Source organism: Oryzias latipes, chromosome 2, assembly GCF_002234675.1.
Source record: "Oryzias latipes chromosome 2, ASM223467v1".
In the NCBI taxonomy this organism is placed as follows: domain Eukaryota; kingdom Metazoa; phylum Chordata; class Actinopteri; order Beloniformes; family Adrianichthyidae; genus Oryzias; species Oryzias latipes.
The window spans coordinates 6501022-6514911 of NC_019860.2; the positions used below are offsets into that span (position 1 = coordinate 6501022).

The 13890-nt window shown below is 47.7% G+C and overlaps 1 protein-coding gene across 1 annotated transcript in view; it reads left to right on the forward strand.

Annotated features, from left to right (window-relative positions):
- The window catches only part of LOC105355327 (NACHT, LRR and PYD domains-containing protein 12-like), a 1049862-nt gene that overhangs the window by 422770 nt on the left and 613202 nt on the right, over positions 1-13890 (forward strand). The gene's annotated exons all lie outside the window — the stretch shown is intronic.

Here is a 13890-nt window from a genome sequence, read left to right on the forward strand (position 1 = left end):
ATTAAACATTAATGCAGATATATCTGTATTCTCAAGTAAAGATCTACTGACACACAAGTTACATGCGAATTACTTGTAGATTTTCCTAAGAACAATGGAAAAGTTTGAAAACAGTCTTTTTAAGATGTGTTTGAATCTCCGCCTTCCGGAAAGTTCATGGCCGCTGATCCTCCGCCCCTGGTTGCTCTGATTCGTCAGCTGATAGCCCGCCTGCTTCCTCTGGCCAATAGCTGAAAGTTGCCAACTTCAGATCCGCTCCGCCTCTCGGGGGCCCGTTTTACCGGCGCACACAGTCCGATGATCAAAAGAGTCCCCATCTGGTCAGAGTAAATCATTCCTGGACAACCCCAGGTTCCTTTTACCGGCATCCAGAGCAAAGGTCAGCTCCAACCTCCTCATGAGAACACGAATCTTCACACTTTCCCAGGGGAAGAACCTTCAACCCAGATGGTACGGATGTAGTCCATGGCATATTTATTGCACCTATGGAAAACTCCTAACTTTGCACAAAGAACATCCTATTTCTTCACAGGATGCTGCAACCATAAAGCAAAAAAGGAGTCACACGACCATAAATCTGGATAGTTCAAAATAAGTTCACTTCACACTAAAGATAAAGCTGTAACATAATAAAGAATAAGATATTAAAACATACATTTTCTACAACGCTCATAAAGAATAAAAATAAATTGTTTCAATAATTAAATAAATATCCTGTCTGGTACATTCCCATGTATAGAGTAAAATGTTTTGTTAAAAAAACAATGTTGTTACAAAATAAGGAAATAAAACACTTTATGTTCTTAATTGGTTATTTATTTATTTTTCATCCTCATAAAGTATCGATAAGAGTATCGTTAAAATACCGGATCGATAAGCAATATCGATAACAGTAGTAGTACCATTAAAACCTTAATGATACCCATCCCTAGGGTCAGGTGATGTGAGTTTCTCTTTTTTTCCTGTGGAAAATCTCGTAAAAGAAGATTGAGGTTTAATATTTACGTTTAATAACATTACTAGGGAACCATGTACTCTGTCATAACGTCCATTCAAACGTATTTTTTTCAATATTAACCAATTCAGGTAAGAAACACACTGTTTGTAAATAATAATAATAAAAAAATATGACATTTGTGTGACGGACTGAGGAGCTCTTTAAACTTGGTTTGTGACTGGTCCCACGTTTATCAGGAGGTTTATGTTCCACAAACAAGCCCTGGGACGAACAGGTTGTTTTTTGTTTTTTTTTTACAGAAAAGAATGTTTCCATTACTAATGCAAACTTTTTATTTTGCAGATACTTAAAGAAAAGAAACAGAACATCAAAGGTTTCTCAGAGGGAAGGTATTATGTCGCAAAGGAAACTACAGATTGCAGAAAACTACAAGCTAGTTGGTGTATGAAATTGACGTTACTTGCAGTTCATGATGAAATTTTTTTGTTCTATTTGTGAGTTAGCATTACACTAAAACGTCGATGAAATTGTCAGTAATTTATTCAAATTATTTTTTATTTAGTCATGAAACTGCTACCACAATATTGTTGAACTTCTGTTATAAATAATGACCGTACTTTCCGAGCTATAGAGCGCACCTGATTACAGGCCGCACCCACCGAATTTAAGGAGGATAAGTCACTTTTTACATACACAAACCGCACCTGTATACAAGCCGCATGTTGTAACGACTCCATTGGTACATCACTGATTACCCTGACCCAAACACTGTGCGACTACGATCAGTCACAGAGAGGGAGGAGTTAACAGTAACAATTAAGTCTGTTTTTTTCTTGATGTTTCTGGAACAGAAGATGCTGCGAATGGTGTTCTGTTCCAGAAAATAGGTGGGAGTGGAGTGGTACTGATGTACCTCAGTGTTATGCTGGACAACATGGAAAAGAGACATCATGAATGCACTACACTTCCAGCCAGACTAGCCAAGCTACTCCAGAAAACTGCACACCGTCATGGGACATCCATTACAGGTGTTAACTACACACAGGGTATAGCCTTACGTAAACTTTCAGGCATTTACGCTTTCTCCGCTCAGACAAGAGAGACTGAGAAAAATCCTAGAAGCACCTAACATCACATTCACACACGAAGGGATCAACATGGCAGAATGATCGTAGGAACATCACGTGTGTGCTGAATAAGTGGAAAAGCAGGAAAAGATCAGGCTAGATCTGCAGTCCACACCCCAGAAGGGAGCCAGAGAGTTGCACACAGATGGTTGTTGTTTCAGGCATGACAAAGATGGGTTGAGATCAGCACATGCAGTCGTGGAAGATCAGAATGTTCAGCATGTGGTCAGAAAGGCAGAACGAATAACAGCTCCCAATCAGCTCAAAGAGCTGAAGTTGTTGCAGTCACTGAGGCTCTGAAAATCGGAGCAGGACAGAAAGTGAATGTGTACACAAATTTGGCTCATGCAGCAGGTGCATTTCATGTGGAACTGAAACAACGGCGTAGAACAGGGTTTCTCACAGCAGGACAGAAGTCGATTAACATAAGACAGAAATGAAAGAGCTAGCTGAAGCGTTGCTTTTGCCCGAAAGTGTAGCAGTGATAAAATGCAAAGGACATGACAATAGTAATACTAGAACAGCTAGAGGAAATCAAGCAGCGGATCGAGCAGCAAAAGAGTGTGCAGGATATCATAAAAACATATAATGATGTGTTGAGAAGCAGAGTGAGAGCCAGACCCATGCCTCGATGAGGTGGTAAAATTGCAAAAGGGGGCGTCACTGGAAGAGACATGCCAGAGGCATGGCCCACCAAGAGGAAAGACAGCAAATTGGTGATAAAATGTCTGGTTAATCATTACATTCCACACCATGGATTTCCCACCAAAGTCAGGTCAGACAACTGAACTCTTCTCAAAAATCGGGACCTGCTGGAGGTGGAGGCCATGCTAGGTTTGAAACATTACTTTGGAACGGTTTATTACCCGCAGTCACAAGGTAAGGTCAAAAGAATGAATCAATCAGTCAAAACTACATTGGGCAAAATCTGTGCACAGACCAAATTAAATTGGGTTGACACTCTATAGTATATATATACTCTATATACTATATACATTTAGTAGTTAGGGGTTACGGTAGGAACTCGGACAGAGACGTGTCTGATAAGGATCTATCACAAATATATCCCAGCTTTTGGACTGCTCTCAGGATTGCACTCACCTATCCAGTCACTGTGGCTCAAGCAGAGAAGAGCTTTTGATCAAGTCATACCAAAGGTCACCAATGTCTCAGGAGTGACTCACTAACCTTGCAGTTATGATTATCATTCATTCAGTAGGGGAGTAGATTTCCTATGATTATGTTATTGAAGGGTTTGCATCAAGGAAGGCTAGAAAGATTAGGTTTTAGTCAGTGTTTTCGGTTCTTAGTGCTGCAGTTATATTTATTTTAGCGTGTTATTTGTGTGATAAAAGATTTGCGCTTTATAATAACACTTTTCTGACAAGAAGATGCAGTTCTGGATACAGCCGGAAGGTGTCACCCTTCTCATTTCTAATACAAGTTCAAACTACAGACCTGACTGATTTGGTTTGATTTTTGGTATTTTGCCATCATGTATGAAGACATCAGACCTAGAATTACAGATAAAAAAAAAAAAAAAAAAAAAAAAAATTTCTTTACTCTGAAAATCACAAAAACGTTTAAAAAACTTGTTTTAATAAATTGGAAAGGTAAAATTTCCAATCAAATCAAATCAAACTTTATTTATAAAATAGCGCTTATGCATTTCGTGCAGCTCGAAGCGCATTAACATTAAAAACAAAAAACACACAACATTACAGTAAAAACCCAACCCACCCTACACCCTTCCCACTCCCCTCCATTAAAGCACATGACCCACGACAATAAGCAAGCAAGCAAACAAACAAACAAACAAGGCTTGGCTCTGTTGTGAGGAAACAGCATTTGGGAATCTCTTCATACCAGGAGCCAGCCCGGCCACAGGAGCATCGCCACAGCGCCAACCCAGACCGGGAAAACACCGGGGTCCACTTCACAGCCGTAAGGCTGCATAATTAAACCCCCGCCGCCCCAGCAAGGGCAAGAACTGCAGCAACAGCCACCGGGCAAGCCGGCAACCCTGGCGGAAAAGACTCCCACAAGAAACACTGGGGCTAAAATCATGATAAGATACTAAAATTATAAGATTTATTTAAATAAATAAATAAATAAAAACCTGAGAATAAGATGCATAAAATGAAATGAAATATAGTATAGAATATAGCCTATAATAAAACTAATAGAATAAATTAGCAGTTAAAATCAACTAAAAGCTAAATTGAAAAGGTGGGTTTTGAGCCTCTTCTTAAAAACCTCTACAGTCTCTGCGGCCCTGAGGCCCTCCGGCAGGCCGTTCCACAGGCGAGGACCGTATTGATTTGCCAAGATGGCGGCGGCGCGTGCACACGCAGCGGCACAGCGCTCTCTGTTTTTGTTTGTTTTTTTCATGTTTCTGTTGGTGCTACAGACACTGGAAGCGTTTACTCAGTACAGCAGGACGGAACTACTTCAACTTAGTTGGAATTGTCAATTTAACACTCCCCCAAAGTCGGACTTTATACCACCCGAGATCCAACGGACTGCCACGGCCTTAACCATACCCCCCCTGTGGCCAAGGAGACTGAGAAGATACCGTAAACAAAAGCGGGGGAGGAGAAGCGGAGCACGCGCCAGGCTACATGCTAACCCGCATCGACCAGCTCTCCCCAGTCTCTTCCTCGCTAACGTAAGATCGCTCGCCAACAAACTGGACGAGTTTCGGCTACGGATCGTCTCGCGGCGGATGGACAGCTGTGTGGCCATCATAACAGAAACCTGGCTGGACAATAACACACCTAACGCCGCGGTGGAGCTAGCGGACCGTTCTGTGTCCCGCGCGGATCGGACTGCAGACTCCGGTAAGGGCAGAGGCGGCGGACTGGCGCTTTACATTCACAACTCCTGGGGTGCAGCCACACACATCATCGGAACGCACTGCACACCCGATCTGGAATACCTGGCGGTGAAATGCAGGCCATTTCGAACGGCGAGGGAGTTCTGCTCTATCCTGATCATAGCTGTTTACATCCCACCTCAAGCTAACGCTAAGCTAGCGCTAGAGGAGCTTTACTGTCTGATCAGCAGGCAGATGAACTCCAACTCAGAAGCAGCTGTGATCGTGGCAGGAGACTTCAATCATGTGGAACTCAAAGCAGTGCTCCCCAAATTTCAGAAGTTTATTCACTTTCCCACCAGAGACAACAACACACTGGATCAAGTTTACTGCAACATCCCAGGTGCATACAAGGCTGCAGCAGCTCCTCACCTGGGCATGTCAGACCACATCTCTGTGGAGCTAACCCCCACATACAGACCTCTGATCTGCAGGACCAAACCAACCATCAAAACAGTTCAGGTATGGACCGAAGAGGCTTCTTCTGCACTACAGGACTGTTTTGAACTCACTGACTGGGAGGTGTTTAAAGATGGCTCAGACCTGGAGGCCTACACAACATCCGTCCTGAGCTATGTGCAGTTTTGCACCGATGCTGTTCTGCCCACAAAGTCCATCAAAGTCTACCCAAACCAGAAACCATGGTTTGATGGAGCAGTACGGTCTTTGCTCAAAGCTCGGGATACAGCCTACAGGTCAGGTGACAGGCTGGCCTACAGCAGAGCCCGGACAGAGCTGAGGAGGGGCATCAACCAGGCCAAGCGCAGACACAGACAACGGGTGGAACAGCACTTTGCTAATAACAACCCGCGGGAGATGTGGAGAGGCATCAGAACCATCACAGACCACAGGAGCAGCATGCAGCAGACCACTCATGACCCCACCCTGCCTGACACTCTAAACAACTTCTTTGCACGCGTCGAGACGCCCGGCAGCAGCAGAGACTCTGGTCCTCTATTACAGCTGGAGGAGCAGTCCCAGCCTCTCGTCCTGCAGCTACATCAGGTGAGCTCCACTCTGAGGAGGATCGACACCAGCAAAGCCGCAGGACCAGATAAGGTGTCAGGTCGGGTTCTGAAGCTGTGCGCACATCAACTGGCTGGAGTTTTCCTGGACATCTTCAATTGGTCCCTGCAGCTCACCTCAGTTCCTGTGTGCCTCAAGTCCTCCATCATCGTGCCGGTGCCAAAAAAATCCTCTGTCTCGTGCCTCAATGATTACCGGCCGGTCGCTCTGACACCGGTGATCATGAAGTGCTTTGAGAGGATCATCCTGAACCACATCAAGGACATCATCCCTGCTACTCTGGACAGTCATCAGTTCGCTTACAGGGAGAACCGATCGACAGAGGACGCAGTTTCATTAGCCCTGCATGCTGCCCTGTCCCACCTGGAGCATCCTGACATCTATGTCAGGATGTTATTTGTGGACTTCAGTTCAGCCTTTAACACGGTGATCCCGGACAAGCTGACACTGAAGCTTCACAACCTGGGTCTGCCTGCCTCCCTGTGCCTCTGGATCAAAGACTTTCTCACCAACAGGCCCCAAGTGGTGAGAATCGGGGACTCAGCATCATCCACTCTGATCCTGAGCACAGGAACACCACAGGGGTGTGTCCTCAGTCCCGCCCTCTTCACTCTGTTCACCCACGACTGCTCCGCCACTCATTCCACAAACCTGGTTTTAAAGTTCGCCGATGACACCACCGTAGTGGGTCTCATATCCAACAATGATGAGACTCACTACAGAGAGGAAGTTCAGCACCTGACAGGATGGTGTGCTGACAACAACCTCATCCTGAACACCTCCAAGACCAAAGAGATCGTTGTGGATTTTAGAAGGACTAGAAAGGTGGCACACACCCCCCCTCCTCATTAACGGGGAGGAGGTGGAGCGAGTGGACCACATCAAGTTCCTGGGGATCCACATTACATCTGACCTCACCTGGTCGCTGCACACATCCCACCTGGTGAAGAAGGCTCAGCAGAGACTCTTCTTTCTCAGGAAGCTTAAAAGGACTGGACTTTCATCACAACTTCTGGGGAACTTCTACAAGGCAACCATTGAGAGCATCCTCTGTCTGAGTGCTACGGTGTGGTACGGGAGCTGCACCGCTCAAGACAGGAAGGACTTGGCCCGGGTGGTGAAAACCGCACAGGAGATTGTGGGAGGACCCCTCCCACAACTCAACTCAGTGTACGACCTCCAGGTCCAACGGAAGGCTGGTCGTATTGCTGTAGACCCCACCCACCCAGGACATAACCTGTTTGTACTTCTTCCCTCTGGGAAGAGATACAGGAGCATCAGAACTCACACAAACAGACTGAGGAACAGCTTCTTCCCAAGAGCAGTGAGGTCCATCCACCCCCCCCCCCACATCACACAACTGGGTCAACTAAACCGCCCCCTCCCCCCAGACTTAACATAACCCACTAACCCCTCTCAGCACACAGCTGACAATGCCCTGACTGTATTTTAAACTGTGTGCAATATTCATGCTGTATGTGCAATATCCATTCTAATGTGGAATACCCACTCGTGCAATATTCACCCCACTCTACTGTACAGTATTTAAGTATTTATGCCTTATATAGCTCCTTATTCTTATTTTATTTTATTCTACCTTTTTATATCGAGAGTTGCTGGAAAAAATTTATTGTGCTCTGCAGAATGATAATAAAAGATTCTGATTCTGATTCTGATAATGGCAGAACGAAGCCTCACCATAAGTTTTGGTCCTCACTTTAGGAACAACTAAAAGGCCAGCACCGGAGGACCTCGGGGTCCGCGAGGGCTCATATTTCAAAAGAATATCATTTAAATAAGAAGGCCCAAGACCATAAAAACACTTATAAACCATTAAAAGAACTTTAAAATCAATCCTGAAACGCACAGGGAGCCAATGCAGCGACTTTAAAATCGGTGTAATGTGTTCCCACCCTCTGGTCCTCGTCAGAACTCGTGCCGCTGAGTTCTGCAATAGCTGTAGATTTGAAATAGACTTTTTGGGTAAACCAGAGAGCAGGGCATTACAATAATCTAAACGACTGAAAATAAAAGCATGCATTAGCATCTCTGTGCTGGCAAGAGAGAGGAACGGGCGGACTCTGGCAATGTTTTTAAGATGATAAAATCCTGTCTTAACGACATTTTTAATGTGTGGGATAAAATCTAGCTCAGAGTCAAAAAGTACACCCAGGTTTCTCACACATGGAGAAGGTTTAAAATTATGAAGATGTGGTAAAATCATTTCTCTCTTGTCTTCAGAACCTATGATTAAAACTTCAGTTTTGTCCTGGTTGAGCTGCAAGAAGTTTTCTGCCATCCATGACTTAATATCTAAAATACAATTTAAAAGAGTGTTTATAGGTTCAAGGTCATCAGGAGACACGGCAATGTAGAGCTGTGTATCATCAGCATAGCTGTGAAAGTCAACGCCATGTCTCCTGATGACATCCCCAAGAGGCAACATATACAAATTAATTTATGTCTAAAGGAAGTAATTTTAAGTGAAGGACCAGTGGCGGTTCTACCCTGAATTACTCCCCGGGCGAGACCCTCCTCTGGCGCCCCCCCCCCCCCCCCCCCCCCCCCAAGAGTCACTTTGTCCATTTATTGTTTTTTTTTTTTTTTTTTTTTTTTTTAACTTGTCCTGTCCAACAGCTAGGCAAACAGATGAGAGCTGAGGGCCTCTTGTGTTGGACATATTTTATTTTAACAAGAGGGGTTATTCATCTTCAGACAAACCAAAGGTATGTCTGAATAAACCCCTTTTGTAATTGAGGCCAAACTTTATTAATTTCAATCATGTTTGAAAATCTTTGGTGTTGGACCGGACGGAAAAGGAAAGAGGGGAAGAAGAGAGAGGGACGTTAGAGAGAGGGGGGGGTAGGAGGGTGATAATAGGAGGGGGAAGGGGGGTAAGACCATAAAGCAGCATAGAGCAGACAGGTTTACTGGTTGTTTATCGTTACGGTACGGTTCAAATGTAGTACAAAAAAGGGCGGGGCCTGTTCACACACACTCAAATATTAACACACCTGCTAGCCGCAAAAATGTCCACATGTCAACATGCACACAAAACAGATAGTGTTCACGAACGCATACCTATGCCTTTAAACCAGTGCTTCTCAATTATTTTTTGCCAGGCCCCCCCTAGGAAAAGAAAATGTTTCGCGCCCCCCCCCCCCCCCCCCCCCCCCACACACACACACACACACAGACACACTCGCGCGGTGACAATACATCAGGTCAGTATCTATAAAATTTGTATACCTAAAATTGTATCTTTTAACACTAACAAAAGAAAAAAGCAAAATAAATCCACTTTCAACAAATATTAACTTTATTTAGCCACAGAAACCCTGTTCTAGTCTAAAACAGAAAAGAAGCTGAAAGTACCTGAAATAAAAAAAATCTGTCATTCCTTATTTAAACTAGAAACATTTTGACCAACTGAACCATTTGATGCTGAAAAAAATAATTCAATCAATAAATAATATTAAATCTAAATTGATCTGAAACATTAACACAGCAGCACCAATATATTTAACGTTTTTAGTCTGAAGAAATAGGTAAAAACGTGCTGATTTTTTTTTTCTAAATGACGGATTGTTTATTTCTGATCTCATAAAAGTGCAGCTGTTTTCCTGCATTACCTGCTGTCTTTATGTCTGTCTGACACCAACTAAACCACAGGCAGACAAAGAAAACATGGATGGAAAATAAAGACACGTCATCAAAATGTCTACAATAGTTCATAAAGAATGACATTGTTAGCATGAGCTTAGGAATCTAAGGGCAGCGGTGATCTTGGGCAACAGGCAGCGGTAGCAGTGGTCCGCGTGCCCCGATTCCCCTGGCAGACAGGGCCCACACCACCCCTCCCCTTTCGTTCTCACTCGCGCAGCCGCGGACAGACAGAACAGACAATAGGAACCGAATAGTGGACCAGATTATTTTCCAAGCACTGAGCCGCTGTCACCGCTGCCCCCACGTTAAATTTGCGCACCGGACAAACCTGTGCCTAAAACCGCCACCACCGCGCGCCCCCCCTGGCATCGCTTCGTGCCCCCCCCCGGGGGCGCGCCCCACTATTTGAGAAGCACTGCTTTAAACCAACTAGTGTGAAATCTTTCATTCATTCAATCATGCAAACTATTAGTGCAAAGGTGAGCTAACACCTGTGCTCAGGTGAGTGTTTATGTTCTTCTAAAATGGATGGTGGAATGTGAAAAGAAGGAGGAGGAGCGCCCAGCCACCCCCACACCCATACCCCCGCCGCAGCAGCAGCGGCAGCCGGAATTCCCCCAACGCCACACGGGAACAGGCAGGGAACAACCGCCCCCCGGGTGACCAAGACCGCCACCCAGGCCAGGGCCAGCAGGACCGCCGCGAGGCCCCCAGAGCCAGAGAGCAGGGAGGCGCAGAGGGAAAGAGAGCGCCGCCCCAGCCCAGCCAGGAAAGCAGCCCCCCGCCGCGCCGGAAGAGCCCAACGCAGGGCCCCACCGGAGAGGGACGCCCACAGCCCCAGACGAGCACCCCACCACCACCCAGGAGTTCCGGGCATCCCCCCGCCCCGACCCCAGGTACGAGCCAGGACCCCCCAAGGGAGACCCGCTCCGCACTCCAGGCAGCCACCCACCCGGCCCACGGTTGGTCCAGGTAGGAGCAAGGCAGGGGCCCGCCGCCCCCGCCCAGGAGGGGGGAACCCCGGGGAAAAAAGGGCGGCCCACAAGGGATGTTATAAATATGGCCCGACCAGGCTCGGCCATGTTGGAAGTTTGGCGAGGCCCAGCGCCCAGGGGCAAGGACCAGGACCCACCCCCCAGGGACACGAACACCCCCGGCTCAGGTGTAATATGAACCCCCCCACCGCGCGGAGAGAGCACCGCCGGGCCCAGGGAGCCGGCACCCAAGGGACACGGCCGCCATCGCCAAGGGGCCCGCACCCCCCACCAGGGAAGGGGTAGGGGACAGATGGACCCAGGTCCCACCTTCCTTGTAAAATGTGTGTGCGTGTATGGGTGTTTGAGAGGGTGTTTGTGTGCATGTGTGTGTGTTTATGTTAGAATGTATATATTGAAGGGGGAGGGGTGTGTGTACTAAGGGGGGTGCAGTTAAAATTGGCGAGTAGGGCACTAAGGGGACATCTCCTGATTACTCACAGTGATGTCCCCTCACCCTCCACACCAAGGGGCCCTAAATGTCTAAGGTGCGGTTAAAATTGGCGGGTAGGGTGCCAGGAGGACATCTGCTGCTTGCTTGCAGTGATGTCCAAGCACCCCCCCTACCAAGGACCCTACATGTCTAAGGTGCAAATAAAACCGAAAGAGGGGGGGCCCACTCCATACGGCAACCATAGGAGGGGGGCCACTCCCAAGTAGCCCCCCCCCAAGGCGCATCGCAGGCTAGACCCCCCACCCCCTCACCCTAATATGAGGTTATATAAGGAAGGGGGTAAGTTGGGGACAGCTGGTAGACTGTCCCCCGGTGGTCAAACAGCCGTCCCCCAGCCCACCCCCAGCAAAGGGGCCAGGGCCACCCAGCCCAGGGGCCCACCCCCGGAGGCGCCGACACCCCAGGCCCGGCACCACCCACCCCACACAGAGAGAGAGGAGCCAGAAAGCGTCGCCCCCCCCCGGAGCAAGCCCAGGCCCCCACCCCCAGACGCCGGCCCTAGAAGAGCTCTGGTCAGGCCTCGACGGGACCGAGGAGGCCAACCGGCCGAGGCAACCACTGATTGCCTCAGCAGAGACCCCGACCCGCTAGCCCCCCCGACCCGTACTAATAATGGGACCCCCCTCCCCCCCAGAACGCCCCCCCACAGGACAGGGCCGACAAGCCCCCCACCCCACCCCACCCCAGACCCCGCAGCCGAAGCGGGTGACACCCAGAGCGACCGGGGGCCCCGAGAGGGTTGTCCCGTCCCGTCCCAGAGCCAGGGAAGGGCCGATCCCAGCCCCAGGTGCAGATGGGCAGCCCATCCGGCGCCGCTGGGCCCCCCCCACCCGAGCAGGGCCCCCCGCCAACCCCCCCCAGCACAGGCAAAGGGACCACCCCCCCAAGCCAAGCCAGACCACCACCCCACCCCCCCACCACGCACCCCCACACCCAAGCCCAGAGGACCACGCAGCGCCCCAGCCCGCCCCACCCAGGCACCGGACCCGACCCCCCGACCAACGGAGCCCCCCACCGCCCCCGCCAGGCACCGGAAGCCCCGACCCCCACCCCAAACCACGGCAGAGGGGCAAGGAGCAGCGACGACCAAGCCCTCCACCCCCTAAGTCATGGAGTCAACCACAGGAGACCAGAGAGACTGAATTCTTTCAAAGTTACTTGAGCTTTGGGCTGACATTTTTTCCAAGCTGATATGATCAAACAGCAGATTTCTGTGTTGACTTATGTTTATATTTTTCTTGTTTTTCCAATTTATTAAAATAGTTTTTTTGGCAATACAAAGAGTTATGAAAATGATAGATGCTAATCCTTCTTCTATATCGATGGCACTCATGTCACCAAGCACACAAAGTGACGGTGAGGCAGTGATTGAAACCTTGTCCATTTATTGTAACTGAAAATACAGATAGGAAATATTTAATAAACACAAATAATCTGAAATAAATATTATAAACTACAAATCACACAAATAATACACTAGAATAAATGTAACTGCAGCACTAAGAACAGAAAACACTAACTAAAACCTAACCTTTGTGGCCTTCCTGATGCAAGCTTGTCAATAACGTCATCATATGAAATCTGCTCCCCCCCTGAATGATTGATACTAACAACAGCAGGTTAGTGAGTTGCTCCTGAGACATTGGTGATCTCAGGTATGACTTGATCAACTGGAGTTTTGAAAAGCTAACAGCAGCAGCAGCAGCAGCAGCAGCAGCAGCAGCAGCAGCAGCAGCAGCAGCAGCATGCTACCATCACAGCTTATTTAACATTATGAACTAATATACAACAATAAAACACAACAAAAACTTTGTGTTACAGCAGAGCAGACAGACACACGAATCATAACTAATGTAACAAGTTAAGGCAGAGCAAACATTTAAGAATAAATATCTTAAAAATGACGTTATTTGCAATATTTGGGCCTACTTCAGTTTTGGTCATGATAGACCAAACAAGAGATTTTTCCTCTGCAACGTTGTTGTTGTTGTAGGGCAGGTAGCATTCGAATTTAAAAAACGTGCATCTAGTTATGCGATATTACCCTTTTCTTTGTCTCTTTTCTCCTCTTCTTCTCTTTTCTTTCTAAATTGGGCACCAGCTTTGACCTTTTTTCTCCATATTTCAGATGTTTTTGCATTTAGCATAAATGTCCTGACATAGGTATCAAGTCTGTCGACTAAACCAACTGTCATCTAAGTGAAGAATTTTTTTTGTTTTCCCATTTTTTATTTGGGCATTTCACACAAAAATAACCAAAAAAACATGATTTTTTTATACCTTTTTTATACCCGCAGCCCCCCCCCCCCCCCCCCCCGTTCGTCATACATTTCCAGAAGGAGCGCGTGCAGCTGCACCCAGGGGCGCCAATTCGCTACATGGCGGCGCAATTTTTATTTTTATTTTTTCATCAAGCACTGAGCCGCGGCCCGCGACCGTTGCCCCCCTGGAAGAAGATCCAGCCAGGTTTGCGCATGCGTTTTGCGCTCCGTGCTCACCTCTCAGCCTGCATCCTTCACCCCGCGCCCCCTACCTTCTCCTTCTTCACCCCGCGCCCCCTCCCTTCTCCTTCTCACACACATTTGCGTCTACTTCTCAAAGACAGGAGAGAGCGCAGCTGCGGGGCGGGGGCGCCGCCAGGTTTCAGGCTGTTACAAACTCTGTGATATAAGTAAACCAATAGTGATGCATAAAGTATTTTACAAGAGCTGAGCCGCTGGCGCCGCCCCTCCGTCATTTTTCCGCCCCGG